The 26,755-nt window shown below is 51.2% G+C and overlaps 12 non-coding genes across 12 annotated transcripts; all 12 read left to right on the top strand.

The window, feature by feature from the left end:
- The first annotated feature begins 1,445 nt into the window (after window positions 1-1,445).
- On the top strand, window positions 1,446-1,611 carry LOC126129304 (U1 spliceosomal RNA). Its single transcript, XR_007527261.1, has one exon. It is a non-coding gene; the product is annotated as a U1 spliceosomal RNA (small nuclear RNA).
- Window positions 1,612-3,722: 2,111 nt separating this feature from the next.
- LOC126129303 (U1 spliceosomal RNA) lies at window positions 3,723-3,888 on the top strand. The gene has a single exon (XR_007527260.1). It is a non-coding gene; the product is annotated as a U1 spliceosomal RNA (small nuclear RNA).
- A 2,110-nt stretch (window positions 3,889-5,998) lies between these two features.
- Window positions 5,999-6,164, top strand: LOC126129302 (U1 spliceosomal RNA). The gene has a single exon (XR_007527259.1). It is a non-coding gene; the product is annotated as a U1 spliceosomal RNA (small nuclear RNA).
- A 2,111-nt stretch (window positions 6,165-8,275) lies between these two features.
- Window positions 8,276-8,441, top strand: LOC126129301 (U1 spliceosomal RNA). The gene has a single exon (XR_007527258.1). It is a non-coding gene; the product is annotated as a U1 spliceosomal RNA (small nuclear RNA).
- A 2,110-nt stretch (window positions 8,442-10,551) lies between these two features.
- LOC126129323 (U1 spliceosomal RNA) lies at window positions 10,552-10,717 on the top strand. Its single transcript, XR_007527277.1, has one exon. It is a non-coding gene; the product is annotated as a U1 spliceosomal RNA (small nuclear RNA).
- A 2,111-nt stretch (window positions 10,718-12,828) lies between these two features.
- On the top strand, window positions 12,829-12,994 carry LOC126129322 (U1 spliceosomal RNA). The gene has a single exon (XR_007527276.1). It is a non-coding gene; the product is annotated as a U1 spliceosomal RNA (small nuclear RNA).
- A 2,111-nt stretch (window positions 12,995-15,105) lies between these two features.
- Window positions 15,106-15,271, top strand: LOC126129321 (U1 spliceosomal RNA). Its single transcript, XR_007527275.1, has one exon. It is a non-coding gene; the product is annotated as a U1 spliceosomal RNA (small nuclear RNA).
- Window positions 15,272-17,382: 2,111 nt separating this feature from the next.
- On the top strand, window positions 17,383-17,548 carry LOC126129312 (U1 spliceosomal RNA). Its single transcript, XR_007527268.1, has one exon. It is a non-coding gene; the product is annotated as a U1 spliceosomal RNA (small nuclear RNA).
- A 2,112-nt stretch (window positions 17,549-19,660) lies between these two features.
- On the top strand, window positions 19,661-19,825 carry LOC126129316 (U1 spliceosomal RNA). Its single transcript, XR_007527272.1, has one exon. It is a non-coding gene; the product is annotated as a U1 spliceosomal RNA (small nuclear RNA).
- Window positions 19,826-21,942: 2,117 nt separating this feature from the next.
- On the top strand, window positions 21,943-22,108 carry LOC126129317 (U1 spliceosomal RNA). The gene has a single exon (XR_007527273.1). It is a non-coding gene; the product is annotated as a U1 spliceosomal RNA (small nuclear RNA).
- Window positions 22,109-24,224: 2,116 nt separating this feature from the next.
- LOC126129300 (U1 spliceosomal RNA) lies at window positions 24,225-24,390 on the top strand. Its single transcript, XR_007527257.1, has one exon. It is a non-coding gene; the product is annotated as a U1 spliceosomal RNA (small nuclear RNA).
- A 2,122-nt stretch (window positions 24,391-26,512) lies between these two features.
- On the top strand, window positions 26,513-26,680 carry LOC126129318 (U1 spliceosomal RNA). Its single transcript, XR_007527274.1, has one exon. It is a non-coding gene; the product is annotated as a U1 spliceosomal RNA (small nuclear RNA).
- Window positions 26,681-26,755: the final 75 nt, after the last annotated feature.

The following is a 26,755-nucleotide window of genomic DNA, read 5'->3' as shown; positions in this document are numbered from 1 at the left end:
ACAGTGAGCGTTTACTTTCTGTAAGGAATGTCTTGTCGTCGCAGATGTTGTGTTTCATGTGACTACTTTGCAGGCGACCGGAAAAAAAAAAAAAAGATTGGTAATGAGCAGTTACAACATGGGGAAGACGAAAAACGGCGTGGTGAGCGCAGAAAATTTCTTTCGTGGTAGCTGTACTCGGGGCTCTCAGGGAAAGTAGAAAACGCAATGTTATCAGGGGTGCTTTTCTTACGAGAAATCGAGTCAAAAAGTCTGTGTTACGCACGTCTTTAACAGGTGCGGAACTTCAAATCTGTTTATGGCTACTTTACAAGCTCGCTATTCGTCTTCCAAAATATTAAAAGTACACCATACCTCCAGATTCAGCCGTCCCCCACCCCCTGTACAAACTGTCTGTCGTATGGGCGCCCTTGGAGTGAGAACAGATAGGTTTCGAATGGAGTGGAAATAACATAAAACTCTTCTTTTTCTCTCTCTATAACAAGTGTAATTAGAAAGAAACAAAAAGCAATTTAGTTTATCCTTACGTACTGCACGTCTAAGCAAAGATACGAAAGGTGGTGGATTTAATGTCACCATAGCTACAAGGTATCAATCGGTTACCAAATACCGCAAAATTAATCTGCTTCTTCGAAATCAACCCGCTTTCCGGACACAGCTGAAATGTTGTCATGAATGAAACTTTATTTTTTCTCTCTTATGCGTGAAGAAAATATCTCCATATTCTGAATGAAAATTTGCACAAATATTCGATCGAGCTTTCCACGTCCTACTCGGAAGGAGAAGCAAAAAGAAGTGTTACCTTTTAAGTGTCTTCTGTTACTCGGCGTCGAATGTCGAACGTGCTGATTGATGTTCGCTCTTGGAGTTCACTGACGTCCTGTTTGTTCGTCGCGCACAACACTCACGAGTGCATCCAGCTCTCTTAGAACATCTGACAGTGTGAGCTGTGGTCCTTCAGTTGCTCGGCGACAGACGACCGCGCGTGACAATGCTGCCGTATTTGCTAGCACTAAGGGCTCTCCTGGAAGGAGGGAAAGTAAAGTGTGGCTTGCATTGTGGCTGCAGAAAGCACTCATTCCGCAGATCTCATTCGCGGTTTCAACAGCCGAGAAAGAGGGCTCGTTTGAGACGGAGAGGAGGGCCCGGAGGCGGCAACCCGGACTTGGCCCGCCATCTTCCGGAGGGAACGGTAAATTAACCCCAGCAGCGGCCGGCGCCGCGAGCCGTATGATGGTGCTCGCACAAAATGCATCGTTTTTCTCGGCAGAGGAGCGTTGTTACGACTGTCTGCCATCTAACTCGACAGCCAATAGCTCTCTTGTAAGGAGACAGGTATATGGACGGCCACCATTCTGTTCGCCGATTGCGAAAACGTCAGGAGCTCTCGTTACATCTCGAGAGCGCGAGGCACTACAAATTCTCGCCTGTGGCGCGACGAAAGCATACTTACCTGGCGTAGGGGCTACCGTGATCATGAAGGCGGTTCCTCCGGGGTGAGGCTCTTCCATTATTGCACTTCGGTCGAGCTGACCCCCGCGATTACTCCAAATGTGAGTAACTCGGGCGCATAATTTTTGGTAGTCGGGACTTGCGTTCGCGCTGTCCCGGTGTCTATTTCAATTGCAAACGCAGTAATCTGTGCTAGCAGTCGCTAACTAGTGCGTCTGAGCACTCGGCCAGCAACGTGTTCCGCAAGGGACTGCCAAACGCAGCAGCACTCGCGCTAGGCGCGTACCACACGTCTGCGTCGACCTGGCGTCAAACCCAGAGCCAGAGCACACTGTCTGTTCGATAAGCGCGGGGGACGCGCACCAGTAGTAGCAGCGGCAGCCGCGAGATGGCTCAAGCGGTCTAACTCTGGTACGACACCCCCATTAATGGTCGAACGGCGACTTTTGGCTTCTCTGTCCATCAGGGGAATGCGCGCCAAACGCAACTGGACGGCGCGCCATTCCCTGCACGCACGGCGACCGCGGTGGCGCGAGCCGGCGTACACGAGGCGTCGTCCAGCCGAACGCATTGTCGCCTGTGGCCAGGTACATGAGGGGCCGGAAGCAAGCGTCTAGCGTAGCGTCTCAAGACTTGCAGACTTGCGGCACTTGAGGAGCTGGCGGGGATGTGAAATGACGTGGCCAACTGTACCGAAAACGGGGAAGAGAAATTCTAGGCAACGGCAGCTTGTGCTCCCAGGCGGCCACGCTGACTGACAAGGGCCAGCGTTGCTTAAATTCGGTGATGGGACGAGAACCGCTGTAGGCTGTTTATTAGGCCACGACAGTGAGCGTTTACTTTCTGTAAGGAATGTCTTGTCGTCGCAGATGTTGTGTTTCATGTGACTACTTTGCAGGCGACCGGAAAAAAAAAAAAAAGATTGGTAATGAGCAGTTACAACATGGGGAAGACGAAAAACGGCGTGGTGAGCGCAGAAAATTTCTTTCGTGGTAGCTGTACTCGGGGCTCTCAGGGAAAGTAGAAAACGCAATGTTATCAGGGGTGCTTTTCTTACGAGAAATCGAGTCAAAAAGTCTGTGTTACGCACGTCTTTAACAGGTGCGGAACTTCAAATCTGTTTATGGCTACTTTACAAGCTCGCTATTCGTCTTCCAAAATATTAAAAGTACACCATACCTCCAGATTCAGCCGTCCCCCACCCCCTGTACAAACTGTCTGTCGTATGGGCGCCCTTGGAGTGAGAACAGATAGGTTTCGAATGGAGTGGAAATAACATAAAACTCTTCTTTTTCTCTCTCTATAACAAGTGTAATTAGAAAGAAACAAAAAGCAATTTAGTTTATCCTTACGTACTGCACGTCTAAGCAAAGATACGAAAGGTGGTGGATTTAATGTCACCATAGCTACAAGGTATCAATCGGTTACCAAATACCGCAAAATTAATCTGCTTCTTCGAAATCAACCCGCTTTCCGGACACAGCTGAAATGTTGTCATGAATGAAACTTTATTTTTTCTCTCTTATGCGTGAAGAAAATATCTCCATATTCTGAATGAAAATTTGCACAAATATTCGATCGAGCTTTCCACGTCCTACTCGGAAGGAGAAGCAAAAAGAAGTGTTACCTTTTAAGTGTCTTCTGTTACTCGGCGTCGAATGTCGAACGTGCTGATTGATGTTCGCTCTTGGAGTTCACTGACGTCCTGTTTGTTCGTCGCGCACAACACTCACGAGTGCATCCAGCTCTCTTAGAACATCTGACAGTGTGAGCTGTGGTCCTTCAGTTGCTCGGCGACAGACGACCGCGCGTGACAATGCTGCCGTATTTGCTAGCACTAAGGGCTCTCCTGGAAGGAGGGAAAGTAAAGTGTGGCTTGCATTGTGGCTGCAGAAAGCACTCATTCCGCAGATCTCATTCGCGGTTTCAACAGCCGAGAAAGAGGGCTCGTTTGAGACGGAGAGGAGGGCCCGGAGGCGGCAACCCGGACTTGGCCCGCCATCTTCCGGAGGGAACGGTAAATTAACCCCAGCAGCGGCCGGCGCCGCGAGCCGTATGATGGTGCTCGCACAAAATGCATCGTTTTTCTCGGCAGAGGAGCGTTGTTACGACTGTCTGCCATCTAACTCGACAGCCAATAGCTCTCTTGTAAGGAGACAGGTATATGGACGGCCACCATTCTGTTCGCCGATTGCGAAAACGTCAGGAGCTCTCGTTACATCTCGAGAGCGCGAGGCACTACAAATTCTCGCCTGTGGCGCGACGAAAGCATACTTACCTGGCGTAGGGGCTACCGTGATCATGAAGGCGGTTCCTCCGGGGTGAGGCTCTTCCATTATTGCACTTCGGTCGAGCTGACCCCCGCGATTACTCCAAATGTGAGTAACTCGGGCGCATAATTTTTGGTAGTCGGGACTTGCGTTCGCGCTGTCCCGGTGTCTATTTCAATTGCAAACGCAGTAATCTGTGCTAGCAGTCGCTAACTAGTGCGTCTGAGCACTCGGCCAGCAACGTGTTCCGCAAGGGACTGCCAAACGCAGCAGCACTCGCGCTAGGCGCGTACCACACGTCTGCGTCGACCTGGCGTCAAACCCAGAGCCAGAGCACACTGTCTGTTCGATAAGCGCGGGGGACGCGCACCAGTAGTAGCAGCGGCAGCCGCGAGATGGCTCAAGCGGTCTAACTCTGGTACGACACCCCCATTAATGGTCGAACGGCGACTTTTGGCTTCTCTGTCCATCAGGGGAATGCGCGCCAAACGCAACTGGACGGCGCGCCATTCCCTGCACGCACGGCGACCGCGGTGGCGCGAGCCGGCGTACACGAGGCGTCGTCCAGCCGAACGCATTGTCGCCTGTGGCCAGGTACATGAGGGGCCGGAAGCAAGCGTCTAGCGTAGCGTCTCAAGACTTGCAGACTTGCGGCACTTGAGGAGCTGGCGGGGATGTGAAATGACGTGGCCAACTGTACCGAAAACGGGGAAGAGAAATTCTAGGCAACGGCAGCTTGTGCTCCCAGGCGGCCACGCTGACTGACAAGGGCCAGCGTTGCTTAAATTCGGTGATGGGACGAGAACCGCTGTAGGCTGTTTATTAGGCCACGACAGTGAGCGTTTACTTTCTGTAAGGAATGTCTTGTCGTCGCAGATGTTGTGTTTCATGTGACTACTTTGCAGGCGACCGGAAAAAAAAAAAAAGATTGGTAATGAGCAGTTACAACATGGGGAAGACGAAAAACGGCGTGGTGAGCGCAGAAAATTTCTTTCGTGGTAGCTGTACTCGGGGCTCTCAGGGAAAGTAGAAAACGCAATGTTATCAGGGGTGCTTTTCTTACGAGAAATCGAGTCAAAAAGTCTGTGTTACGCACGTCTTTAACAGGTGCGGAACTTCAAATCTGTTTATGGCTACTTTACAAGCTCGCTATTCGTCTTCCAAAATATTAAAAGTACACCATACCTCCAGATTCAGCCGTCCCCCACCCCCTGTACAAACTGTCTGTCGTATGGGCGCCCTTGGAGTGAGAACAGATAGGTTTCGAATGGAGTGGAAATAACATAAAACTCTTCTTTTTCTCTCTCTATAACAAGTGTAATTAGAAAGAAACAAAAAGCAATTTAGTTTATCCTTACGTACTGCACGTCTAAGCAAAGATACGAAAGGTGGTGGATTTAATGTCACCATAGCTACAAGGTATCAATCGGTTACCAAATACCGCAAAATTAATCTGCTTCTTCGAAATCAACCCGCTTTCCGGACACAGCTGAAATGTTGTCATGAATGAAACTTTATTTTTTCTCTCTTATGCGTGAAGAAAATATCTCCATATTCTGAATGAAAATTTGCACAAATATTCGATCGAGCTTTCCACGTCCTACTCGGAAGGAGAAGCAAAAAGAAGTGTTACCTTTTAAGTGTCTTCTGTTACTCGGCGTCGAATGTCGAACGTGCTGATTGATGTTCGCTCTTGGAGTTCACTGACGTCCTGTTTGTTCGTCGCGCACAACACTCACGAGTGCATCCAGCTCTCTTAGAACATCTGACAGTGTGAGCTGTGGTCCTTCAGTTGCTCGGCGACAGACGACCGCGCGTGACAATGCTGCCGTATTTGCTAGCACTAAGGGCTCTCCTGGAAGGAGGGAAAGTAAAGTGTGGCTTGCATTGTGGCTGCAGAAAGCACTCATTCCGCAGATCTCATTCGCGGTTTCAACAGCCGAGAAAGAGGGCTCGTTTGAGACGGAGAGGAGGGCCCGGAGGCGGCAACCCGGACTTGGCCCGCCATCTTCCGGAGGGAACGGTAAATTAACCCCAGCAGCGGCCGGCGCCGCGAGCCGTATGATGGTGCTCGCACAAAATGCATCGTTTTTCTCGGCAGAGGAGCGTTGTTACGACTGTCTGCCATCTAACTCGACAGCCAATAGCTCTCTTGTAAGGAGACAGGTATATGGACGGCCACCATTCTGTTCGCCGATTGCGAAAACGTCAGGAGCTCTCGTTACATCTCGAGAGCGCGAGGCACTACAAATTCTCGCCTGTGGCGCGACGAAAGCATACTTACCTGGCGTAGGGGCTACCGTGATCATGAAGGCGGTTCCTCCGGGGTGAGGCTCTTCCATTATTGCACTTCGGTCGAGCTGACCCCCGCGATTACTCCAAATGTGAGTAACTCGGGCGCATAATTTTTGGTAGTCGGGACTTGCGTTCGCGCTGTCCCGGTGTCTATTTCAATTGCAAACGCAGTAATCTGTGCTAGCAGTCGCTAACTAGTGCGTCTGAGCACTCGGCCAGCAACGTGTTCCGCAAGGGACTGCCAAACGCAGCAGCACTCGCGCTAGGCGCGTACCACACGTCTGCGTCGACCTGGCGTCAAACCCAGAGCCAGAGCACACTGTCTGTTCGATAAGCGCGGGGGACGCGCACCAGTAGTAGCAGCGGCAGCCGCGAGATGGCTCAAGCGGTCTAACTCTGGTACGACACCCCCATTAATGGTCGAACGGCGACTTTTGGCTTCTCTGTCCATCAGGGGAATGCGCGCCAAACGCAACTGGACGGCGCGCCATTCCCTGCACGCACGGCGACCGCGGTGGCGCGAGCCGGCGTACACGAGGCGTCGTCCAGCCGAACGCATTGTCGCCTGTGGCCAGGTACATGAGGGGCCGGAAGCAAGCGTCTAGCGTAGCGTCTCAAGACTTGCAGACTTGCGGCACTTGAGGAGCTGGCGGGGATGTGAAATGACGTGGCCAACTGTACCGAAAACGGGGAAGAGAAATTCTAGGCAACGGCAGCTTGTGCTCCCAGGCGGCCACGCTGACTGACAAGGGCCAGCGTTGCTTAAATTCGGTGATGGGACGAGAACCGCTGTAGGCTGTTTATTAGGCCACGACAGTGAGCGTTTACTTTCTGTAAGGAATGTCTTGTCGTCGCAGATGTTGTGTTTCATGTGACTACTTTGCAGGCGACCGGAAAAAAAAAAAAAAGATTGGTAATGAGCAGTTACAACATGGGGAAGACGAAAAACGGCGTGGTGAGCGCAGAAAATTTCTTTCGTGGTAGCTGTACTCGGGGCTCTCAGGGAAAGTAGAAAACGCAATGTTATCAGGGGTGCTTTTCTTACGAGAAATCGAGTCAAAAAGTCTGTGTTACGCACGTATTTAACAGGTGCGGAACTTCAAATCTGTTTATGGCTACTTTACAAGCTCGCTATTCGTCTTCCAAAATATTAAAAGTACACCATACCTCCAGATTCAGCCGTCCCCCACCCCCTGTACAAACTGTCTGTCGTATGGGCGCCCTTGGAGTGAGAACAGATAGGTTTCGAATGGAGTGGAAATAACATAAAACTCTTCTTTTTCTCTCTCTATAACAAGTGTAATTAGAAAGAAACAAAAAGCAATTTAGTTTATCCTTACGTACTGCACGTCTAAGCAAAGATACGAAAGGTGGTGGATTTAATGTCACCATAGCTACAAGGTATCAATCGGTTACCAAATACCGCAAAATTAATCTGCTTCTTCGAAATCAACCCGCTTTCCGGACACAGCTGAAATGTTGTCATGAATGAAACTTTATTTTTTCTCTCTTATGCGTGAAGAAAATATCTCCATATTCTGAATGAAAATTTGCACAAATATTCGATCGAGCTTTCCACGTCCTACTCGGAAGGAGAAGCAAAAAGAAGTGTTACCTTTTAAGTGTCTTCTGTTACTCGGCGTCGAATGTCGAACGTGCTGATTGATGTTCGCTCTTGGAGTTCACTGACGTCCTGTTTGTTCGTCGCGCACAACACTCACGAGTGCATCCAGCTCTCTTAGAACATCTGACAGTGTGAGCTGTGGTCCTTCAGTTGCTCGGCGACAGACGACCGCGCGTGACAATGCTGCCGTATTTGCTAGCACTAAGGGCTCTCCTGGAAGGAGGGAAAGTAAAGTGTGGCTTGCATTGTGGCTGCAGAAAGCACTCATTCCGCAGATCTCATTCGCGGTTTCAACAGCCGAGAAAGAGGGCTCGTTTGAGACGGAGAGGAGGGCCCGGAGGCGGCAACCCGGACTTGGCCCGCCATCTTCCGGAGGGAACGGTAAATTAACCCCAGCAGCGGCCGGCGCCGCGAGCCGTATGATGGTGCTCGCACAAAATGCATCGTTTTTCTCGGCAGAGGAGCGTTGTTACGACTGTCTGCCATCTAACTCGACAGCCAATAGCTCTCTTGTAAGGAGACAGGTATATGGACGGCCACCATTCTGTTCGCCGATTGCGAAAACGTCAGGAGCTCTCGTTACATCTCGAGAGCGCGAGGCACTACAAATTCTCGCCTGTGGCGCGACGAAAGCATACTTACCTGGCGTAGGGGCTACCGTGATCATGAAGGCGGTTCCTCCGGGGTGAGGCTCTTCCATTATTGCACTTCGGTCGAGCTGACCCCCGCGATTACTCCAAATGTGAGTAACTCGGGCGCATAATTTTTGGTAGTCGGGACTTGCGTTCGCGCTGTCCCGGTGTCTATTTCAATTGCAAACGCAGTAATCTGTGCTAGCAGTCGCTAACTAGTGCGTCTGAGCACTCGGCCAGCAACGTGTTCCGCAAGGGACTGCCAAACGCAGCAGCACTCGCGCTAGGCGCGTACCACACGTCTGCGTCGACCTGGCGTCAAACCCAGAGCCAGAGCACACTGTCTGTTCGATAAGCGCGGGGGACGCGCACCAGTAGTAGCAGCGGCAGCCGCGAGATGGCTCAAGCGGTCTAACTCTGGTACGACACCCCCATTAATGGTCGAACGGCGACTTTTGGCTTCTCTGTCCATCAGGGGAATGCGCGCCAAACGCAACTGGACGGCGCGCCATTCCCTGCACGCACGGCGACCGCGGTGGCGCGAGCCGGCGTACACGAGGCGTCGTCCAGCCGAACGCATTGTCGCCTGTGGCCAGGTACATGAGGGGCCGGAAGCAAGCGTCTAGCGTAGCGTCTCAAGACTTGCAGACTTGCGGCACTTGAGGAGCTGGCGGGGATGTGAAATGACGTGGCCAACTGTACCGAAAACGGGGAAGAGAAATTCTAGGCAACGGCAGCTTGTGCTCCCAGGCGGCCACGCTGACTGACAAGGGCCAGCGTTGCTTAAATTCGGTGATGGGACGAGAACCGCTGTAGGCTGTTTATTAGGCCACGACAGTGAGCGTTTACTTTCTGTAAGGAATGTCTTGTCGTCGCAGATGTTGTGTTTCATGTGACTACTTTGCAGGCGACCGGAAAAAAAAAAAAAGATTGGTAATGAGCAGTTACAACATGGGGAAGACGAAAAACGGCGTGGTGAGCGCAGAAAATTTCTTTCGTGGTAGCTGTACTCGGGGCTCTCAGGGAAAGTAGAAAACGCAATGTTATCAGGGGTGCTTTTCTTACGAGAAATCGAGTCAAAAAGTCTGTGTTACGCACGTCTTTAACAGGTGCGGAACTTCAAATCTGTTTATGGCTACTTTACAAGCTCGCTATTCGTCTTCCAAAATATTAAAAGTACACCATACCTCCAGATTCAGCCGTCCCCCACCCCCTGTACAAACTGTCTGTCGTATGGGCGCCCTTGGAGTGAGAACAGATAGGTTTCGAATGGAGTGGAAATAACATAAAACTCTTCTTTTTCTCTCTCTATAACAAGTGTAATTAGAAAGAAACAAAAAGCAATTTAGTTTATCCTTACGTACTGCACGTCTAAGCAAAGATACGAAAGGTGGTGGATTTAATGTCACCATAGCTACAAGGTATCAATCGGTTACCAAATACCGCAAAATTAATCTGCTTCTTCGAAATCAACCCGCTTTCCGGACACAGCTGAAATGTTGTCATGAATGAAACTTTATTTTTTCTCTCTTATGCGTGAAGAAAATATCTCCATATTCTGAATGAAAATTTGCACAAATATTCGATCGAGCTTTCCACGTCCTACTCGGAAGGAGAAGCAAAAAGAAGTGTTACCTTTTAAGTGTCTTCTGTTACTCGGCGTCGAATGTCGAACGTGCTGATTGATGTTCGCTCTTGGAGTTCACTGACGTCCTGTTTGTTCGTCGCGCACAACACTCACGAGTGCATCCAGCTCTCTTAGAACATCTGACAGTGTGAGCTGTGGTCCTTCAGTTGCTCGGCGACAGACGACCGCGCGTGACAATGCTGCCGTATTTGCTAGCACTAAGGGCTCTCCTGGAAGGAGGGAAAGTAAAGTGTGGCTTGCATTGTGGCTGCAGAAAGCACTCATTCCGCAGATCTCATTCGCGGTTTCAACAGCCGAGAAAGAGGGCTCGTTTGAGACGGAGAGGAGGGCCCGGAGGCGGCAACCCGGACTTGGCCCGCCATCTTCCGGAGGGAACGGTAAATTAACCCCAGCAGCGGCCGGCGCCGCGAGCCGTATGATGGTGCTCGCACAAAATGCATCGTTTTTCTCGGCAGAGGAGCGTTGTTACGACTGTCTGCCATCTAACTCGACAGCCAATAGCTCTCTTGTAAGGAGACAGGTATATGGACGGCCACCATTCTGTTCGCCGATTGCGAAAACGTCAGGAGCTCTCGTTACATCTCGAGAGCGCGAGGCACTACAAATTCTCGCCTGTGGCGCGACGAAAGCATACTTACCTGGCGTAGGGGCTACCGTGATCATGAAGGCGGTTCCTCCGGGGTGAGGCTCTTCCATTATTGCACTTCGGTCGAGCTGACCCCCGCGATTACTCCAAATGTGAGTAACTCGGGCGCATAATTTTTGGTAGTCGGGACTTGCGTTCGCGCTGTCCCGGTGTCTATTTCAATTGCAAACGCAGTAATCTGTGCTAGCAGTCGCTAACTAGTGCGTCTGAGCACTCGGCCAGCAACGTGTTCCGCAAGGGACTGCCAAACGCAGCAGCACTCGCGCTAGGCGCGTACCACACGTCTGCGTCGACCTGGCGTCAAACCCAGAGCCAGAGCACACTGTCTGTTCGATAAGCGCGGGGGACGCGCACCAGTAGTAGCAGCGGCAGCCGCGAGATGGCTCAAGCGGTCTAACTCTGGTACGACACCCCCATTAATGGTCGAACGGCGACTTTTGGCTTCTCTGTCCATCAGGGGAATGCGCGCCAAACGCAACTGGACGGCGCGCCATTCCCTGCACGCACGGCGACCGCGGTGGCGCGAGCCGGCGTACACGAGGCGTCGTCCAGCCGAACGCATTGTCGCCTGTGGCCAGGTACATGAGGGGCCGGAAGCAAGCGTCTAGCGTAGCGTCTCAAGACTTGCAGACTTGCGGCACTTGAGGAGCTGGCGGGGATGTGAAATGACGTGGCCAACTGTACCGAAAACGGGGAAGAGAAATTCTAGGCAACGGCAGCTTGTGCTCCCAGGCGGCCACGCTGACTGACAAGGGCCAGCGTTGCTTAAATTCGGTGATGGGACGAGAACCGCTGTAGGCTGTTTATTAGGCCACGACAGTGAGCGTTTACTTTCTGTAAGGAATGTCTTGTCGTCGCAGATGTTGTGTTTCATGTGACTACTTTGCAGGCGACCGGAAAAAAAAAAAAAAGATTGGTAATGAGCAGTTACAACATGGGGAAGACGAAAAACGGCGTGGTGAGCGCAGAAAATTTCTTTCGTGGTAGCTGTACTCGGGGCTCTCAGGGAAAGTAGAAAACGCAATGTTATCAGGGGTGCTTTTCTTACGAGAAATCGAGTCAAAAAGTCTGTGTTACGCACGTCTTTAACAGGTGCGGAACTTCAAATCTGTTTATGGCTACTTTACAAGCTCGCTATTCGTCTTCCAAAATATTAAAAGTACACCATACCTCCAGATTCAGCCGTCCCCCACCCCCTGTACAAACTGTCTGTCGTATGGGCGCCCTTGGAGTGAGAACAGATAGGTTTCGAATGGAGTGGAAATAACATAAAACTCTTCTTTTTCTCTCTCTATAACAAGTGTAATTAGAAAGAAACAAAAAGCAATTTAGTTTATCCTTACGTACTGCACGTCTAAGCAAAGATACGAAAGGTGGTGGATTTAATGTCACCATAGCTACAAGGTATCAATCGGTTACCAAATACCGCAAAATTAATCTGCTTCTTCGAAATCAACCCGCTTTCCGGACACAGCTGAAATGTTGTCATGAATGAAACTTTATTTTTTCTCTCTTATGCGTGAAGAAAATATCTCCATATTCTGAATGAAAATTTGCACAAATATTCGATCGAGCTTTCCACGTCCTACTCGGAAGGAGAAGCAAAAAGAAGTGTTACCTTTTAAGTGTCTTCTGTTACTCGGCGTCGAATGTCGAACGTGCTGATTGATGTTCGCTCTTGGAGTTCACTGACGTCCTGTTTGTTCGTCGCGCACAACACTCACGAGTGCATCCAGCTCTCTTAGAACATCTGACAGTGTGAGCTGTGGTCCTTCAGTTGCTCGGCGACAGACGACCGCGCGTGACAATGCTGCCGTATTTGCTAGCACTAAGGGCTCTCCTGGAAGGAGGGAAAGTAAAGTGTGGCTTGCATTGTGGCTGCAGAAAGCACTCATTCCGCAGATCTCATTCGCGGTTTCAACAGCCGAGAAAGAGGGCTCGTTTGAGACGGAGAGGAGGGCCCGGAGGCGGCAACCCGGACTTGGCCCGCCATCTTCCGGAGGGAACGGTAAATTAACCCCAGCAGCGGCCGGCGCCGCGAGCCGTATGATGGTGCTCGCACAAAATGCATCGTTTTTCTCGGCAGAGGAGCGTTGTTACGACTGTCTGCCATCTAACTCGACAGCCAATAGCTCTCTTGTAAGGAGACAGGTATATGGACGGCCACCATTCTGTTCGCCGATTGCGAAAACGTCAGGAGCTCTCGTTACATCTCGAGAGCGCGAGGCACTACAAATTCTCGCCTGTGGCGCGACGAAAGCATACTTACCTGGCGTAGGGGCTACCGTGATCATGAAGGCGGTTCCTCCGGGGTGAGGCTCTTCCATTATTGCACTTCGGTCGAGCTGACCCCCGCGATTACTCCAAATGTGAGTAACTCGGGCGCATAATTTTTGGTAGTCGGGACTTGCGTTCGCGCTGTCCCGGTGTCTATTTCAATTGCAAACGCAGTAATCTGTGCTAGCAGTCGCTAACTAGTGCGTCTGAGCACTCGGCCAGCAACGTGTTCCGCAAGGGACTGCCAAACGCAGCAGCACTCGCGCTAGGCGCGTACCACACGTCTGCGTCGACCTGGCGTCAAACCCAGAGCCAGAGCACACTGTCTGTTCGATAAGCGCGGGGGACGCGCACCAGTAGTAGCAGCGGCAGCCGCGAGATGGCTCAAGCGGTCTAACTCTGGTACGACACCCCCATTAATGGTCGAACGGCGACTTTTGGCTTCTCTGTCCATCAGGGGAATGCGCGCCAAACGCAACTGGACGGCGCGCCATTCCCTGCACGCACGGCGACCGCGGTGGCGCGAGCCGGCGTACACGAGGCGTCGTCCAGCCGAACGCATTGTCGCCTGTGGCCAGGTACATGAGGGGCCGGAAGCAAGCGTCTAGCGTAGCGTCTCAAGACTTGCAGACTTGCGGCACTTGAGGAGCTGGCGGGGATGTGAAATGACGTGGCCAACTGTACCGAAAACGGGGAAGAGAAATTCTAGGCAACGGCAGCTTGTGCTCCCAGGCGGCCACGCTGACTGACAAGGGCCAGCGTTGCTTAAATTCGGTGATGGGACGAGAACCGCTGTAGGCTGTTTATTAGGCCACGACAGTGAGCGTTTACTTTCTGTAAGGAATGTCTTGTCGTCGCAGATGTTGTGTTTCATGTGACTACTTTGCAGGCGACCGGAAAAAAAAAAAAAAGATTGGTAATGAGCAGTTACAACATGGGGAAGACGAAAAACGGCGTGGTGAGCGCAGAAAATTTCTTTCGTGGTAGCTGTACTCGGGGCTCTCAGGGAAAGTAGAAAACGCAATGTTATCAGGGGTGCTTTTCTTACGAGAAATCGAGTCAAAAAGTCTGTGTTACGCACGTCTTTAACAGGTGCGGAACTTCAAATCTGTTTATGGCTACTTTACAAGCTCGCTATTCGTCTTCCAAAATATTAAAAGTACACCATACCTCCAGATTCAGCCGTCCCCCACCCCCTGTACAAACTGTCTGTCGTATGGGCGCCCTTGGAGTGAGAACAGATAGGTTTCGAATGGAGTGGAAATAACATAAAACTCTTCTTTTTCTCTCTCTATAACAAGTGTAATTAGAAAGAAACAAAAAGCAATTTAGTTTATCCTTACGTACTGCACGTCTAAGCAAAGATACGAAAGGTGGTGGATTTAATGTCACCATAGCTACAAGGTATCAATCGGTTACCAAATACCGCAAAATTAATCTGCTTCTTCGAAATCAACCCGCTTTCCGGACACAGCTGAAATGTTGTCATGAATGAAACTTTATTTTTTCTCTCTTATGCGTGAAGAAAATATCTCCATATTCTGAATGAAAATTTGCACAAATATTCGATCGAGCTTTCCACGTCCTACTCGGAAGGAGAAGCAAAAAGAAGTGTTACCTTTTAAGTGTCTTCTGTTACTCGGCGTCGAATGTCGAACGTGCTGATTGATGTTCGCTCTTGGAGTTCACTGACGTCCTGTTTGTTCGTCGCGCACAACACTCACGAGTGCATCCAGCTCTCTTAGAACATCTGACAGTGTGAGCTGTGGTCCTTCAGTTGCTCGGCGACAGACGACCGCGCGTGACAATGCTGCCGTATTTGCTAGCACTAAGGGCTCTCCTGGAAGGAGGGAAAGTAAAGTGTGGCTTGCATTGTGGCTGCAGAAAGCACTCATTCCGCAGATCTCATTCGCGGTTTCAACAGCCGAGAAAGAGGGCTCGTTTGAGACGGAGAGGAGGGCCCGGAGGCGGCAACCCGGACTTGGCCCGCCATCTTCCGGAGGGAACGGTAAATTAACCCCAGCAGCGGCCGGCGCCGCGAGCCGTATGATGGTGCTCGCACAAAATGCATCGTTTTTCTCGGCAGAGGAGCGTTGTTACGACTGTCTGCCATCTAACTCGACAGCCAATAGCTCTCTTGTAAGGAGACAGGTATATGGACGGCCACCATTCTGTTCGCCGATTGCGAAAACGTCAGGAGCTCTCGTTACATCTCGAGAGCGCGAGGCACTACAAATTCTCGCCTGTGGCGCGACGAAAGCATACTTACCTGGCGTAGGGGCTACCGTGATCATGAAGGCGGTTCCTCCGGGGTGAGGCTCTTCCATTATTGCACTTCGGTCGAGCTGACCCCCGCGATTACTCCAAATGTGAGTAACTCGGGCGCATAATTTTTGGTAGTCGGGACTTGCGTTCGCGCTGTCCCGGTGTCTATTTCAATTGCAAACGCAGTAATCTGTGCTAGCAGTCGCTAACTAGTGCGTCTGAGCACTCGGCCAGCAACGTGTTCCGCAAGGGACTGCCAAACGCAGCAGCACTCGCGCTAGGCGCGTACCACACGTCTGCGTCGACCTGGCGTCAAACCCAGAGCCAGAGCACACTGTCTGTTCGATAAGCGCGGGGGACGCGCACCAGTAGTAGCAGCGGCAGCCGCGAGATGGCTCAAGCGGTCTAACTCTGGTACGACACCCCCATTAATGGTCGAACGGCGACTTTTGGCTTCTCTGTCCATCAGGGGAATGCGCGCCAAACGCAACTGGACGGCGCGCCATTCCCTGCACGCACGGCGACCGCGGTGGCGCGAGCCGGCGTACACGAGGCGTCGTCCAGCCGAACGCATTGTCGCCTGTGGCCAGGTACATGAGGGGCCGGAAGCAAGCGTCTAGCGTAGCGTCTCAAGACTTGCAGACTTGCGGCACTTGAGGAGCTGGCGGGGATGTGAAATGACGTGGCCAACTGTACCGAAAACGGGGAAGAGAAATTCTAGGCAACGGCAGCTTGTGCTCCCAGGCGGCCACGCTGACTGACAAGGGCCAGCGTTGCTTAAATTCGGTGATGGGACGAGAACCGCTGTAGGCTGTTTATTAGGCCACGACAGTGAGCGTTTACTTTCTGTAAGGAATGTCTTGTCGTCGCAGATGTTGTGTTTCATGTGACTACTTTGCAGGCGACCGGAAAAAAAAAAAAAAGATTGGTAATGAGCAGTTACAACATGGGGAAGACGAAAAACGGCGTGGTGAGCGCAGAAAATTTCTTTCGTGGTAGCTGTACTCGGGGCTCTCAGGGAAAGTAGAAAACGCAATGTTATCAGGGGTGCTTTTCTTACGAGAAATCGAGTCAAAAAGTCTGTGTTACGCACGTCTTTAACAGGTGCGGAACTTCAAATCTGTTTATGGCTACTTTACAAGCTCGCTATTCGTCTTCCAAAATATTAAAAGTACACCATACCTCCAGATTCAGCCGTCCCCCACCCCCTGTACAAACTGTCTGTCGTATGGGCGCCCTTGGAGTGAGAACAGATAGGTTTCGAATGGAGTGGAAATAACATAAAACTCTTCTTTTTCTCTCTCTATAACAAGTGTAATTAGAAAGAAACAAAAAGCAATTTAGTTTATCCTTACGTACTGCACGTCTAAGCAAAGATACGAAAGGTGGTGGATTTAATGTCACCATAGCTACAAGGTATCAATCGGTTACCAAATACCGCAAAATTAATCTGCTTCTTCGAAATCAACCCGCTTTCCGGACACAGCTGAAATGTTGTCATGAATGAAACTTTATTTTTTCTCTCTTATGCGTGAAGAAAATATCTCCATATTCTGAATGAAAATTTGCACAAATATTCGATCGAGCTTTCCACGTCCTACTCGGAAGGAGAAGCAAAAAGAAGTGTTACCTTTTAAGTGTCTTCTGTTACTCGGCGTCGAATGTCGAACGTGCTGATTGATGTTCGCTCTTGGAGTTCACTGACGTCCTGTTTGTTCGTCGCGCACAACACTCACGAGTGCATCCAGCTCTCTTAGAACATCTGACAGTGTGAGCTGTGGTCCTTCAGTTGCTCGGCGACAGACGACCGCGCGTGACAATGCTGCCGTATTTGCTAGCACTAAGGGCTCTCCTGGAAGGAGGGAAAGTAAAGTGTGGCTTGCATTGTGGCTGCAGAAAGCACTCATTCCGCAGATCTCATTCGCGGTTTCAACAGCCGAGAAAGAGGGCTCGTTTGAGACGGAGAGGAGGGCCCGGAGGCGGCAACCCGGACTTGGCCCGCCATCTTCCGGAGGGAACGGTAAATTAACCCCAGCAGCGGCCGGCGCCGCGAGCCGTATGATGGTGCTCGCACAAAATGCATCGTTTTTCTCGGCAGAGGAGCGTTGTTACGACTGTCTGCCATCTAACTCGACAGCCAATAGCTCTCTTGTAAGGAGACAGGTATATGGACGGCCACCATTCTGTTCGCCGATTGCGAAAACGTCAGGAGCTCTCGTTACATCTCGAGAGCGCGAGGCACTACAAATTCTCGCCTGTGGCGCGACGAAAGCATACTTACCTGGCGTAGGGGCTACCGTGATCATGAAGGCGGTTCCTCCGGGGTGAGGCTCTTCCATTATTGCACTTCGGTCGAGCTGACCCCCGCGATTACTCCAAATGTGAGTAACTCGGGCGCATAATTTTTGGTAGTCGGGACTTGCGTTCGCGCTGTCCCGGTGTCTATTTCAATTGCAAACGCAGTAATCTGTGCTAGCAGTCGCTAACTAGTGCGTCTGAGCACTCGGCCAGCAACGTGTTCCGCAAGGGACTGCCAAACGCAGCAGCACTCGCGCTAGGCGCGTACCACACGTCTGCGTCGACCTGGCGTCAAACCCAGAGCCAGAGCACACTGTCTGTTCGATAAGCGCGGGGGACGCGCACCAGTAGTAGCAGCGGCAGCCGCGAGATGGCTCAAGCGGTCTAACTCTGGTACGACACCCCCATTAATGGTCGAACGGCGACTTTTGGCTTCTCTGTCCATCAGGGGAATGCGCGCCAAACGCAACTGGACGGCGCGCCATTCCCTGCACGCACGGCGACCGCGGTGGCGCGAGCCGGCGTACACGAGGCGTCGTCCAGCCGAACGCATTGTCGCCTGTGGCCAGGTACATGAGGGGCCGGAAGCAAGCGTCTAGCGTAGCGTCTCAAGACTTGCAGACTTGCGGCACTTGAGGAGCTGGCGGGGATGTGAAATGACGTGGCCAACTGTACCGAAAACGGGGAAGAGAAATTCTAGGCAACGGCAGCTTGTGCTCCCAGGCGGCCACGCTGACTGACAAGGGCCAGCGTTGCTTAAATTCGGTGATGGGACGAGAACCGCTGTAGGCTGTTTATTAGGCCACGACAGTGAGCGTTTACTTTCTGTAAGGAATGTCTTGTCGTCGCAGATGTTGTGTTTCATGTGACTACTTTGCAGGCGACCGGAAAAAAAAAAAAAAGATTGGTAATGAGCAGTTACAACATGGGGAAGACGAAAAACGGCGTGGTGAGCGCAGAAAATTTCTTTCGTGGTAGCTGTACTCGGGGCTCTCAGGGAAAGTAGAAAACGCAATGTTATCAGGGGTGCTTTTCTTACGAGAAATCGAGTCAAAAAGTCTGTGTTACGCACGTCTTTAACAGGTGCGGAACTTCAAATCTGTTTATGGCTACTTTACAAGCTCGCTATTCGTCTTCCAAAATATTAAAAGTACACCATACCTCCAGATTCAGCCGTCCCCCACCCCCTGTACAAACTGTCTGTCGTATGGGCGCCCTTGGAGTGAGAACAGATAGGTTTCGAATGGAGTGGAAATAACATAAAACTCTTCTTTTTCTCTCTCTATAACAAGTGTAATTAGAAAGAAACAAAAAGCAATTTAGTTTATCCTTACGTACTGCACGTCTAAGCAAAGATACGAAAGGTGGTGGATTTAATGTCACCATAGCTACAAGGTATCAATCGGTTACCAAATACCGCAAAATTAATCTGCTTCTTCGAAATCAACACCGCTTTCCGGACACAGCTGAAATGTTGTCATGAATGAAACTTTATTTTTTCTCTCTTATGCGTGAAGAAAATATCTCCATATTCTGAATGAAAATTTGCACAAATATTCGATCGAGCTTTCCACGTCCTACTCGGAAGGAGAAGCAAAAAGAAGTGTTACCTTTTAAGTGTCTTCTGTTACTCGGCGTCGAATGTCGAACGTGCTGATTGATGTTCGCTCTTGGAGTTCACTGACGTCCTGTTTGTTCGTCGCGCACAACACTCACGAGTGCATCCAGCTCTCTTAGAACATCTGACAGTGTGAGCTGTGGTCCTTCAGTTGCTCGGCGACAGACGACCGCGCGTGACAATGCTGCCGTATTTGCTAGCACTAAGGGCTCTCCTGGAAGGAGGGAAAGTAAAGTGTGGCTTGCATTGTGGCTGCAGAAAGCACTCATTCCGCAGATCTCATTCGCGGTTTCAACAGCCGAGAAAGAGGGCTCGTTTGAGACGGAGAGGAGGGCCCGGAGGCGGCAACCCGGACTTGGCCCGCCATCTTCCGGAGGGAACGGTAAATTAACCCCAGCAGCGGCCGGCGCCGCGAGCCGTATGATGGTGCTCGCACAAAATGCATCGTTTTTCTCGGCAGAGGAGCGTTGTTACGACTGTCTGCCATCTAACTCGACAGCCAATAGCTCTCTTGTAAGGAGACAGGTATATGGACGGCCACCATTCTGTTCGCCGATTGCGAAAACGTCAGGAGCTCTCGTTACATCTCGAGAGCGCGAGGCACTACAAATTCTCGCCTGTGGCGCGACGAAAGCATACTTACCTGGCGTAGGGGCTACCGTGATCATGAAGGCGGTTCCTCCGGGGTGAGGCTCTTCCATTATTGCACTTCGGTCGAGCTGACCCCCGCGATTACTCCAAATGTGAGTAACTCGGGCGCATAATTTTGGTAGTCGGGACTTGCGTTCGCGCTGTCCCGGTGTCTATTTCAATTGCAAACGCAGTAATCTGTGCTAGCAGTCGCTAACTAGTGCGTCTGAGCACTCGGCCAGCAACGTGTTCCGCAAGGGACTGCCAAACGCAGCAGCACTCGCGCTAGGCGCGTACCACACGTCTGGCGTCGACCTGGCGTCAAACCCAGAGCCAGAGCACACTGTCTGTTCGATAAGCGCGGGGGACGCGCACCAGTAGTAGCAGCGGCAGCCGCGAGATGGCTCAAGCGGTCTAACTCTGGTACGACCACCCCCATTAATGGTCGAACGGCGACTTTTGGCTTCTCTGTCCATCAGGGGAATGCGCGCCAAACGCAACTGGACGGCGCGCCATTCCCTGCACGCACGGCGACCGCGGTGGCGCGAGCCGGCGTACACGAGGCGTCCGTCCAGCCGAACGCATTGTCGCCTGTGGCCAGGTACATGAGGGGCCGGAAGCAAGCGTCTAGCGTAGCGTCTCAAGACTTGCAGACTTGCGGCACTTGAGGAGCTGGCGGGGATGTGAAATGACGTGGCCAACTGTACCGAAAACGGGGAAGAGAAATTCTAGGCAACGGCAGCTTGTGCTCCCAGCGGCCACGCTGACTGACAAGGGCCAGCGTTGCTTAAATTCGGTGATGGGACGAGAACCGCTGTAGGCTGTTTATTAGGCCACGACAGTGAGCGTTTACTTTCTGTAAGGAATGTCTTGTCGTCGCAGATGTTGTGTTTCATGTGACGTACTTTGCAGGGCGACGGAAAAAAAAAAAAAAGATTGGTAATGAGCAGTTACAACATGGGGAAGACGAAAAACGGCGTGGTGAGCGCAGAAAATTTCTTTCGTGGTAGCTGTACTCGGGGCTCTCAGGGAAAGTAGAAAACGCAATGTTATCAGGGTGCTTTTCTTACGAGAAATCGAGTCAAAAAGTCTGTGTTACGCACGTCTTTAACAGGTGCGGAACTTCAAATCTGTTTATGGCTACTTTACAAGCTCGCTATTCGTCTTCCAAAATATTAAAAGTACACCCATACCTCCAGATTCAGCCGTCCCCCACCCCCTGTACAAACTGTCTGTCGTATGGGCGCCCTTGGAGTGAGAACAGATAGGTTTCGAATGGAGTGGAAATAACATAAAACTCTTCTTTTTCTCTCTCTATAAACAAGTGTAATTAGAAAGAAACAAAAAGCAATTTAGTTTATCCTTACGTACTGCACGTCTAAGCAAAGATACGAAAGGTGGGTGGATTTAATGTCACCATAGCTACAAGGTATCAATCGGTTACCAAATACCGCAAAATTAATCTGCTTCTTCGAAATCAACCCGCTTTCCGACACAGCTGAAATGTTGTCATGAATGAAACTTATTTTTTCTCTCTTATGCGTGAAGAAAATATCTCCATATTCTGAATGAAAATTTGCACAAATATTCGATCGAGCTTTCCACGTCCTACTCGGAAGGAGAAGCAAAAAGAAGTGTTACCTTTTAAGTGTCTTCTGTTACTCGGCGTCGAATGTCGAACGTGCTGATTGATGTTCGCTCTTGGAGTTCACTGACGTCCTGTTTGTTCGTCGCGCACAACACTCACGAGTGCATCCAGCTCTCTTAGAACATCTGACAGTGTGAGCTGTGGTCCCTTCAGTTGCTCGGCGACAGACGACCGCGCGTGACAATGCTGCCGTATTTGCTAGCACTAAGGGCTCTCCTGGAAGGAGGAAAGTAAAGTGTGGCTTGCATTGTGGCTGCAGAAAGCACTCATTCCGCAGATCTCATTCGCGGTTTCACAGCCGAGAAAGAGGGCTCGTTTGAGACGGAGAGGAGGGCCCGGAGGCGGCAACCCGGACTTGGCCCGCCATCTTCCGGAGGGAACGGTAAATTAACCCCAGCAGCGGCCGGCGCCGCGAGCCGTATGATGGTGCTCGCACAAAATGCATCGTTTTTCTCGCAGAGGAGCGTTGTTACGACTGTCTGCCATCTAACTCGACAGCCAATAGCTCTCTTGTAAGGAGACAGGTATATGGACGGCCACCATTCTGTTCGCCGATTGCGAAAAACGTCAGGAGCTCTCGTTACATCTCGAGAGCGCGAGGCACTACAAATTTTCTTTCGCCTGTGGCGCGACGAAAGCATACTTACCTGGCGTAGGGGCTACCGTGATCATGAAGGCGGTTCCTCCGGGTGAGGCTCTTCCATTATTGCACTTCGGTCGAGCTGACCCCCGCGATTACTCCAAATGTGAGTAACTCGGGCGCATAATTTTTGGTAGTCGGGACTTGCGTTCGGCGCTGTCCCGGTGTCTATTTCAATTGCAAACGCAGTAATCTGTGCTAGCAGTCGCTAACTAGTGCGTCTGAGCACTCGGCCAGCAACGTGTTCCGCAAGGGACTGCCAAACGCAGCAGCACTCGCGCTAGGCGCGTACCACACGTCTGCGTCGACCTGGCGTCAAACCCAGAGCCAGAGCACACTGTCTGTTCGATAAGCGCGGGGGACGCGCACCAGTAGTAGCAGCGGCAGCCGCGAGATGGCTCAAGCGGTCTAACTCTGGTACGACACCCCCATTAATGGTCGAACGGCGACTTTTGGCTTCTCTGTCCATCAGGGGAATGCGCGCCAAACGCAACTGGACGGCGCGCCATTCCCTGCACGCACGGCGACCGCGGTGGGCGCGAGCCGGCGTACACGAGGCGTCGTCCAGCCGAACGCATTGTCGCCTGTGGCCAGGTACATGAGGGGCCGGAAGCAAGCGTCTAGCGTAGCGTCTCAAGACTTGCAGACTTGCGGCACTTGAGGAGCTGGCGGGGATGTGAAATGACGTGGCCAACTGTACCGAAAACGGGGAAGAGAAATTCTAGGCAACGGCAGCTTGTGCTCCCAGGCGGCCACGCTGACTGACAAGGGCCAGCGTTGCTTAAATTCGGTGATGGGACGAGAACCGCTGTAGGCTGTTTATTAGGCCACGACAGTGAGCGTTTACTTTCTGTAAGGAATGTCTTGTCGTCGCAGATGTTGTGTTTCATGTGACTACTTTGCAGGCGACCGGAAAAAAAAAAAAAAGATTGGTAATGAGCAGTTACAACATGGGGAAGACGAAAAAACGGCGTGGTGAGCGCAGAAAATTTCTTTCGTGGTAGCTGTACTCGGGGCTCTCAGGGAAAGTAGAAAACGCAATGTTATCAGGGGTGCTTTTCTTACGAGAAATCGAGTCAAAAAGTCTGTGTTACGCACGTCTTTAACAGGTGCGGAACTTCAAATCTGTTTATGGCTACTTTACAAGCTCGCTATTCGTCTTCCAAAATATTAAAAGTACACCATACCTCCAGATTCAGCCGTCCCCCACCCCCTGTACAAACTGTCTGTCGTATGGGCGCCCTTGGAGTGAGAACAGATAGGTTTCGAATGGAGTGGAAATAACATAAAACTCTTCTTTTTCTCTCTCTATAACAAGTGTAATTAGAAAGAAACAAAAGCAATTTAGTTTATCCTTACGTACTGCACGTCTAAGCAAAGATACGAAAGGTGGTGGATTTAATGTCACCATAGCTACAAGGTATCAATCGGTTACCAAATACCGCAAAATTAATCTGCTTCTTCGAAATCAACCCGCTTTCCGGACACAGCTGAAATGTTGTCATGAATGAAACTTTATTTTTTCTCTTCTTATGCGTGAAGAAAATATCTCCATATTCTGAATGAAAATTTGCACAAATATTCGATCGAGCTTTCCCACGTCCTACTCGGAAGGAGAAGCAAAAAGAAAGTGTTACCTTTTAAGTGTCTTCTGTTACTCGGCGTCGAATGTCGAACGTGCTGATTGATGTTCGCTCTTGGAGTTCACTGACGTCCTGTTTGTTCGTCGCGCACAACACTCACGAGTGCATCCAGCTCTCTTAGAACATCTGACAGTGTGAGCTGTGGTCCTTCAGTTGCTCGGCGACAGACGACCCGCGCGTGACAATGCTGCCGTATTTGCTAGCACTAAGGGCTCTCCTGGAAGGAGGGAAAGTAAAGTGTGGCTTGCATTGTGGCTGCAGAAAGCACTCATTCCGCAGATCTCATTCGCGGTTTCAACAGCCGAGAAAGAGGGCTCGTTTGAGACGGAGAGGAGGGCCCGGAGGCGGCAACCCGGACTTGGCCCGCCATCTGCCGGAGGGAACGGTAAATTAACCCCAGCAGCGGCCGGCGCCGCGAGCCGTATGATGGTGCTCGCACAAAATGCATCGTTTTTCTCGGCAGAGGAGCGTTGTTACGACTGTCTGCCATCTAACTCGACAGCCAATAGCTCTCTTGTAAGGAGACAGGTATATGGACGGCCACCATTCTGTTCGCCGATTGCGAAAACGTCAGGAGCTCTCGTTACATCTCGAGAGCGCGAGGCACTACAAATTCTCGCCTGTGGCGCGACGAAAGCATACTTACCTGGCGTAGGGGCTACCGTGATCATGAAGGCGGTTCCTCCGGGGTGAGGCTCTTCCATTATTGCACTTCGGTCGAGCTGACCCCCGCGATTACTCCAAATGTGAGTAACTCGGGCGCATAATTTTTGGTAGTCGGGACTTGCGTTCGCGCTGTCCCGGTGTCTATTTCAATTGCAAACGCAGTAATCTGTGCTAGCAGTCGCTAACTAGTGCGTCTGAGCACTCGGCCAGCAACGTGTTCCGCAAGGGACTGCCAAACGCAGCAGCACTCGCGCTAGGCGCGTACCACACGTCTGCGTCGACCTGGCGTCAAACCCAGAGCCAGAGCACACTGTCTGTTCGATAAGCGCGGGGGACGCGCACCAGTAGTAGCAGCGGCAGCCGCGAGATGGCTCAAGCGGTCTAACTCTGGTACGACACCCCCATTAATGGTCGAACAGGCGACTTTTGGCTTCTCTGTCCATCAGGGGAATGCGCGCACAAACGCAACTGGACGGCGCGCCATTCCCTGCACGCACGGCGACCGCGGTGGCGCGAGCCGGCGTACACGAGGCGTCGTCCAGCCGAACGCATTGTCGCCTGTGGCCAGGTACATGAGGGGCCGGAAGCAAGCGTCTAGCGTAGCGTCTCAAGACTTGCAGACTTGCGGCACTTGAGGAGCTGGCGGGGATGTGAAATGGACGTGGCCAACTGTACCGAAAACGGGGAAGAGAAATTCTAGGCAACGGCAGCTTGTGCTCCCAGGCGGCCACGCTGACTGACAAGGGCCAGCGTTGCTTAAATTCGGTGATGGGACGAGAACCGCTGTAGGCTGTTTATTAGGCCACGACAGTGAGCGTTTACTTTCTGTAAGGAATGTCTTGTCGTCGCAGATGTTGTGTTTCATGTGACTACTTTGCAGGCGACCGGAAAAAATAAAAAAAGATTGGTAATGAGCAGTTACAACATGGGGAAGACGAAAAACGGCGTGGTGAGCGCAGAAAATTTCTTTCGTGGTAGCTGTACTCGGGGCTCTCAGGGAAAGTAGAAAACGCAATGTTATCAGGGGTGCTTTTCTTACGAGAAATCGAGTCAAAAAGTCTGTGTTACGCACGTCTTTAACAGGTGCGGAACTTCAAATCTGTTTATGGCTACTTTACAAGCTCGCTATTCGTCTTCCAAAATATTAAAAGTACACCATACCTCCAGATTCAGCCGTCCCCCACCCCCCTGTACAAACTGTCTGTCGTATGGGCGCCCTTGGAGTGAGAACAGATAGGTTTCGAATGGAGTGGAAATAACATAAAACTCTTCTTTTTCTCTCTCTATAACAAGTGTAATTAGAAAGAAACAAAAAGCAATTTAGTTTATCCTTACGTACTGCACGTCTAAGCAAAGATACGAAAGGTGGTGGATTTAATGTCACCATAGCTACAAGGTATCAATCGGTTACCAAATACCGCAAAATTAATCTGCTTCTTCGAAATCAACCCGCTTTCCGGACACAGCTGAAATGTTGTCATGAATGAAACTTTATTTTTTCTCTCTTATGCGTGAAGAAAATATCTCCATATTCTGAATGAAAATTTGCACAAATATTCGATCGAGCTTTCACACGCCTACTCGGAAGGAGAAGCAAAAAGAAGTGTTACCTTTTAAGTGTCTTCTGTTACTCGGCGTCGAATGTCGAACGTGCTGATTGATGTTCGCTCTTGGAGTTCACTGACGTCCTGTTTGTTCGTCGCGCACAAACACTCACGAGTGCATCCAGCTCTTCTTAGAACATCTGACAGTGTGAGCTGTGGTCCTTCAGTTGCTCGGCGACAGACGACCCGCGCGTGACAATGCTGCCGTATTTGCTAGCACTAAGGGCTCTCCTGGAAGGAGGGGAAAGTAAAGTGTGGCTTGCATTGTGGCTGCAGAAAGCACTCATTCCGCAGATCTCATTCGCGGTTTCAACAGCCGAGAAAGAGGGCTCGTTTGAGACGGAGAGGAGGGCCCGGAGGCGGCAACCCGGACTTGGCCCGCCATCTTCCGGAGGGAACGGTAAATTAACCCCAGCAGCGGCCGGCGCCGCGAGCCGTATGATGGTGCTCGCACAAAATGCATCGTTTTTCTCGGCAGAGGAGCGTTGTTACGACTGTCTGCCATCTAACTCGACAGCCAATAGCTCTCTTGTAAGGAGGACAGGTATATGGACGGCCACCATTCTGTTCGCCGATTGCGAAAAACGTCAGGAGCTCTCGTTACATCTCGAGAGCGCGAGGCACTACAAATTTCTCGCCTGTGGCGCGACGAAAGCATACCTTACCCTGGCGTAGGGGCTACCGTGATCATGAAGGCGGTTCCTCCGGGGTGAGGCTCTTCCATTATTGCACTTCGGTCGAGCTGACCCCCGCGATTACTCCAAATGTGAGTAACTCGGGCGCATAATTTTTGGTAGTCGGGACTTGCGTTCGCGCTGTCCCGGTGTCTATTTCAATTGCAAACGCAGTAATCTGTGCTAGCAGTCGCTAACTAGTGCGTCTGAGCACTGGCCCAGCAA

Source organism: Schistocerca cancellata, unplaced genomic scaffold, assembly GCF_023864275.1.
Source record: "Schistocerca cancellata isolate TAMUIC-IGC-003103 unplaced genomic scaffold, iqSchCanc2.1 HiC_scaffold_532, whole genome shotgun sequence".
Classification (NCBI taxonomy): Eukaryota; Metazoa; Arthropoda; class Insecta; order Orthoptera; family Acrididae; genus Schistocerca; species Schistocerca cancellata.
Note: the sequence above shows the minus strand (reverse complement) of the source record. Positions and strands in the feature narration are given on the sequence as shown.